Below are 6,976 nucleotides of genomic sequence, written 5' to 3' on the forward strand. Positions count from 1 at the left end.
AACTAGAGTGACTAGGGTATTTTTCTGAGGAGTTACTCACTCGTTGTGGAATTGTAATGGAAAAGAAGAAAGGGAAAGATTGATCACAAGGAGCATCATTTGACAAGTACTATGTGAAAGTATCATTGGGTCTCATGGGCCTTACTACTGCGTGCAGATCTACAAATTGAACCAAGTGTTGCCTCTCTTACTAACAGCAGCTGTGATTCTCATACTTGGTAAGTTAAGTTGTTGATGCTTGAGAATGCTCGCTAAGCATGTGCATAAGTTGTTTAATACATTTTGTGTAAATATAAAGCTAGGCAATGACATAAAGTGACTTGAGTATCAAAAATATAAAAGCTAACAATAAAAATCTGATCTGACACTCAAAACTTGTATTTTGATATTGCATCCCACATAAACACTCCACATCTTTGTTTTCAGTAATGCTTACATTAATTTTGTGCAACTTTAAATGACATACGCATAAATTCACTTAAGCATAATTTAAACTAGAAATAAGGAAGTAAGAAACAAATTAGAAGAAAAGGCAAAATGCTTCACTCTTATTACTTGTGGAGTTTTAATACAAGAAAAGCTGAAATTGTTTGTGAGTGTATAAATTGATAGGCAATTAACTGCACACTTGATTAAAGGCAGTGTTTGATTTTGTGGCTTCTACTCACATAAAGTAAATTGGCTATTATTTTAGTTAGTATTTGTAGTATGTCTACTTAAGAACATACCAATCTTCTGAGTGTACATAGTGCATTATATAAACTTATTTATATATTTATGTATGTAATTTTATAATGTATGTATCTCAGTTTGGGAAGGAGATCTTCATATCCATTCCCTAATCAAAATAACAAGAAACTGTATTCCTTCAGGTTTATCATTTGATTAGTGTGCTCTCATCCATCACAAGACTTTGATATGAACATCAAGAGATCATGTCCTTTTATTTCAAATGATAAATATGCTTTTGTCACGAATACTTATGAATACAGACATCCCAAGATTTACATCTAAATTGTCGAAAGTCTGACTGCACAGCATCTCTGCTATGTGGCATTATTAGTGAAATAAATAACTTTTTTTAACTTGTCATGGGTAGGACTTAAATATTAAAGTTACAAAGCTATGTTAGCTGTGATGCTGAAAAAAAATCTCCTTCCTGCAGTGTTTTTCTAGGGTTTGTTGTTTATCATCAAGAGACAATCAGCTGCACAAGAGCCTCTGCGGACACTCTTATTTTCAGGGTCCAAGCCTGTCTCTTCAGGTTTCATTATTTAGGTCTGATGTCTGGTTAGCTTGTATCAAAACTAATACCATCTGAAGTACCAGGCTTCCAGTGGTCGCATAGCTAACATGAAAATTTCTTCAATCTAACTAATATTATTAAAGACAGTATCTCTTTAAACTTGAGCTTTGTTTCAGTGTCTATATCAATTACGTCTTGCAAGTGCATTTCCTTGAATATTTCACTGCTTGTTTCTATAGATTAAAAACATCTGAATTAAATTATATTCTGCACATTTTTAATTAAAAAGTGAAAAGCAGACATTTTACTACCATTCTTCCTGTGTACTGATACTACTGAGATAGAAAGCACTACTATATTCCAGGCTTCTTCTCATCGTTAATATAATATAGATAAGTTGAAATGTTTTTGAAGGTAGATATATAGATGATTTTATCAACTATTTTATCACTTATGTAGAAAAAAATAAAATGTGTATGTCATGTAAAAATGTAGTTTAATTTTAGTTCCTACAGAAAGCAGGCATTCCTCGAGATATTTGTGCATGATAAAACATTATTTCTCACATTTCTTTTTTGCTTTTTCATTTGTTTTGGCCTGAGTTTATTATGAATAACTTCATTTTGTGGCGTAGTGCTGAAATTGAATCTTTGTTATTTGCAGTTTCAAGTATTTCAATTTATAATCCTTGAAATATACAAGATAATTCAGATAAGAGATTAGTGAGGAATCACATAAATGATTTGAGGAACCATGGTCATGATCAGCTTGTAAGTGCAACACTTTGTAGTAGAGTACATATTGTACACACTAATATTTAGTTTATCAATTTCTTTGTTATTCTTTACCTCAGCAATATTGATCACAAATGTTTTATATTTATTCAAGAGCATTGATTTGAACTCAAGTTCAATTAAATAATAAAATAATATAAAATAGATCATTTTATTTTACTAATATCCAACTTCTGAATATTTCTCTTTATTTGGAACACACTAGTTACTTGATTTGAAAGTAATTAATAGTACAGGTATTTCATGCTCTGAGTAGAATAGTAATTTTGAAAGTATATTCTCATTTATTTGTTTCAAAAGAAGAAATATATCCTTCACAGCACAGCTCAATACCTAAAGTAAAATTCTTTGACATACAAAGGGGCTGCATCTGAGGTTTTGAGACACTGAAACTGTAACCCAACTTGAAGAAGACAATGGTGGCAGTGAGCTTCTGTCCAGAGTTAATCAGCTGCAGAATTTGTAAACTGCATATGTGTCACAGTTGAAAATGTTAGCACTCTGATAGAAGCTTGAAAAGGTTAGACCTGATAAAAGCCATCAGCAGTTAAAGAGTGTGATTTATGGGAATGTAATGACACAAAATGCCTCATTTATCACTCATAGATAGATAGGTTAAGGTTTCTGTGTCATACTTTAAAAACTTGACCACTTAGAATTGTCAAAATAGGTACTTAATTGCCTATCATACATTTCAGTTTAAATTTCCATTGCTTGAATTTTCATGATTTTACTGTTGTCCTTCTCATATGGTTCTTTTTAAAGTCATTAATATTTCATATATATTTCGTATTTGTTTCAAATTGTATGCTCAGTGGTCTGTTAGAACTTTTTTTAGGTAAAGCTGTTTATTTGGATACTATCCAAATCTTTGTTGATTTACAGTGTAATTCAGCCTAACTGTAAGAAAAATAACTGAAGGTTTCAATTTCTTTTGTTTTATACCACTAATTCTCATCAAGAGTTTACAGCTTTCTAATTCAATCCGTACATTTCCTCTCCAAATTGAAATACGAGATTTCAAAGTGAGATCCGTCAGTTGCTTTCCAGTTGCAGTCACTTAAGTTACTGTTTAACTCCATACAAATTAAATTTAATCCAAAACAACCAGTACTGTTAAATGACCCTAAAGCAAAATAAAAATGGTCGGAGAAATGCACAGTAGTATGTTGTACTTTTCCTGATTTCATTTGAGGATAACTAGTGAGTCCCTTAGATTTGAGGCTGTTTTTTGTGTTTTTGTTTTTTTTTTTTTAACTGTCCACACCATAATGCTAAACAAAATAAATTCACATATGGGTAATCTCTCATTGAGAAATTATGTTTCAGAAAATATTTATAAAACAAAGCAATTACTTTAAAGACATAGTGTAAATATTAAAATACAGGTTCAGCTGCAGAAAGAAAAAGTGTTGTAATAAAGTTTGAAGGATTTCTTTTTCTTTAGCTGCTTATCTTTTTTAAACTACTTAATCTTCTTAGTTGTTGATTTTATACAGAGAAATCTGAACAAAATAATTTTAATTTTAAATATAAAAAAACCTTACCTTACTGTTAGCTTTCACAATTTACAGCCATGGTTGTATAGCATTCTATTTGTTCAGTGATGACCTTCCAGGTTCGATTTAAAAAGAAGTCAGAAGCATTTGTCATGTGTGCTCGATCTTGTCCAGAGGTACCTATTGTAATTATAAAGGACTAATAAGGTTGTTTATAATATAACATTCTGACAACTCTGGAAAATCTTCTGGAGGGCAACTTTTTGTTCATGTCTATCTTCAAAAAAAAAAATCCTATAATCTTGCTTTATGCTGCACTATGGTTTTAAACATGTAGTTAAGAAAACACTAAAAACTTTTACCCCAAAAAACTTGACTTAGTTTTAAAAGATGAGCTGTATGATTTGTTCATTACTTGCACCATTTAGAAAATCTCTGTAATGGTGAGCTATAATGCAGATGCATCCTATATTTAATTGGTGTGTATAAAATTGATGTACTTAGAAAGCATAAATTCCTATCACAATGTTAAAATAAAAATACTTAACATGTCTGTTGCAAAAATGTGTGACACGGGAACATAAGAGAATTCTGTTTCTTAGAAAAAAATCCAAACTAAGAAAATGTTCTTTATTCTAAGCATTAGTAAAGTAATGCTGTAAGTGGATGCTATTACAGTGGTATTTTACATTATATATCAAGTTTTTTACAGTCATCTTGTGATCATTTTTCCCTTCATATGTCAGTCTCACTTCTTTTCTTCCTTTTTTTCATCTATTTCAGCATCATTCAGCAATACTACTTTTTTATAGGTAGTAAATGGGATAAACATGGGGTAAACAAAAACATACTAAAATCAGTGGGATCTGAATGTTTGACAGAAATGTTTACCTCACTTGTAGGGTATATAACAACACTGTAGAATTGTCAGGCTGCCATCATTTGAATACCCTTAGACAGCAAAAGCAAAATCTTGACAATTCGGTAATCTCATCATGTGATTTCAAGAAGACTTTTTTCATATCTACAATTGAGACAAATTTATGTTGTATGTATTTATGGTTGTTAAACTGAAAATTGTCTCGTTTCATTAATTTTTAAAATTCTGCTCTCTTAATGACTGTGAAGAAATATATTAAAATGCCTTAATTATAGGGCCAGAAGAAGAGAAAGCACAAGTCTTTTTAGCATATGATCTTTCAGTTGTTCACTAAAGGATAAAGAGGGCATTCAAGCGTGGTTTGGATAACTGTCAGCAGTAATAAAATGCAAGGTAGTTTGTAGAGCCTTCAAAGACCTTTCAGGGAAATACATTTAATTAAAAAACAATAAAGTGGACTTCTCATCTGAAAGAAATCCAAAATGTTATAAAATTTCTGAATGTTACTGTGTCATGAGTAATGTATGCTTCCAAGCACGAAGAAAAATAGCTGTGAAAACATTCTGCTGTCCTTAAGCAGTGGTAGCATTTTGTGTGTATGTAGAAATATATGTTCTTTAGCTTTTAACTTACTAATATATTAGAGCATATTTCAGGTTTTCTTAAATGAGTGATTTTGCCTTCTGTTGCTTTGGGTTTGCCTCATTAATTCAAATCAGTGTTGTCTTTGTCACTGACTGGCGGATCATAGAGATGGAAATTCATTCCTGTTCTTGGTGCTGGAGATCTGTCTTTTAAAAAAAGTGAGATTTGTTTTCTGCTTGCACACATGAACTTGCAGAAGAAGGAAGTGCTACCTTTAAATACTGCCATAGAATAGATACCTTGAGCTGGAGCATAAATGAGTAGTGCAGCCTTTGTGTCATACATCAGGCGATCACCTTGTGAGAACACTGTGCAAAACACTGATATGTGGAATTCTTCTTCATAAAAGTGCCTAACCATTTTCTTTGCTAGGCTTTCTGGGACTTGAGTCCAGCTAAGAGAGCATTGTGGAGCACCTGCACAATTCAGCTTGGCAGATTTCTGAATATGGTATGCAGTTTTTGAGAAAGTAGTGTCTCACATCACACGGTCACCAAAATTTCTTCAGTTTTTAGCTGGTTGTGACCTTTTCTTCCCAATCACCTTTCATCATATGGCAGCACTACTAGGTGTGATAATGTTTCTTTAGCAAGTACTGTACAATATAATATTCTTCAGCCTGCAACTCATGAGTTCCTGCAGAATCATTACACTTTCAGTCACTACTATTGGATTTATAAGTCAATAGAAGAAGCTCAAGTCAAAATTTTTAGTCTAGTTGCTTTTCCGTTCTACTAGTGGACTGTTCTCTGCTCACCAGCCTTTTGTGTAGTTGGACTTTTATGACTTTGTTTGCTATTAGAGTTGCCATGCATCATACAGAGATGACAGTGATTTCTGTAAACCTTGGTAAACACTCTAAGCTCTCATTGCTTGCAGATGACTACAGTACAGTATGTTACTTTTGGCACAATAATTTTTTCCTTTTTTTCAATAAAGCTATTTTGAAAAAGCTTCCTCGTTTGTTAAAATCAGGTTTCCTGACTCTAAAAAACTCCTTACTGATGATAGTCCTGTATTAATTCCTTTATTAAAGCAATCATCATCATATGCTTCCAGTGCCACTACAAAATGCAACATTCACAAGAGAAATGTGCAAATACATTATTAGAGGACAGAAGGCTCAATCTGATTTCCTGTACTGCGTATTTGCCCAGTATCAAATTGAAATGGTGTTTTCTTAACAGTCAGGATAAAAGACACTAGAGAGATGGATATATGAATATATCCTTCCATATATCCTTCCAAAGAGTATTCTTTTATGAAAAATCTTTTATGAAAAATCTATCATTTTTTGGAAGTGTAAACCTAAGCACAGATCTTCTCCTAACCTTCATATTCTTATCACTGTTTATAGTGTGTCAGGGAAGGAAAAAAGAAGCCAGGAGTACTGCCTGTTCTTTGGCATAAAACATTATGAAAATAACATAAAGTTCCAGATGTTTTTTGTCTTGTATTATGAAGATAAAGGATACGTTTCTAGGAAAAATAAAAATCATGTCAAACTACTCCTTAAATCTTTCTGCTCTGCAAAATGTCCAGGGGAACAAGTTCAGAGAGAACAGCCTGTGTTCCACTAGTGTGGAAAAGAGTCTTCCAGTTCTAAAAGCACACTGTACTGTTTTTTGTGCCCTACATTCTGGGCCCTTCCCCATAAAATCATCATGTGGAGCTCTAAAAATTAATACCCTTGTCTGTTGATTTATGTTAAATAAAGCTTAATTTACACAAAATTGTACCTCTCCCTGGCTTGAACAGACCACCAAATTAGGTGTGTAATTGGCACAGTAGGAGAATCCCCTTCATGTGCACATCTCTGGGAAACATGAGGATCACAATGTATCATTATCTCAAAATGTATGTATCTGTAGCTGTGTGTACATATATATGTCTGAATTACATAAAGGTAACT

General features: G+C 32.5%; 1 protein-coding gene across 3 annotated transcripts in view; it reads left to right on the plus strand.

The window, feature by feature from the left end:
• CDIN1 (CDAN1 interacting nuclease 1) overlaps positions 1 to 6,976 on the plus strand; it is a 107,678-nt gene that overhangs the window by 63,287 nt on the left and 37,415 nt on the right. The gene's annotated exons all lie outside the window — the stretch shown is intronic.

The sequence above is a fragment of the Cyrtonyx montezumae genome, unplaced genomic scaffold, assembly GCF_038088225.1.
Source record: "Cyrtonyx montezumae isolate F1298 unplaced genomic scaffold, pur_monq_1.0 scaffold_10, whole genome shotgun sequence".
In the NCBI taxonomy this organism is placed as follows: Eukaryota; Metazoa; Chordata; class Aves; order Galliformes; family Odontophoridae; genus Cyrtonyx; species Cyrtonyx montezumae.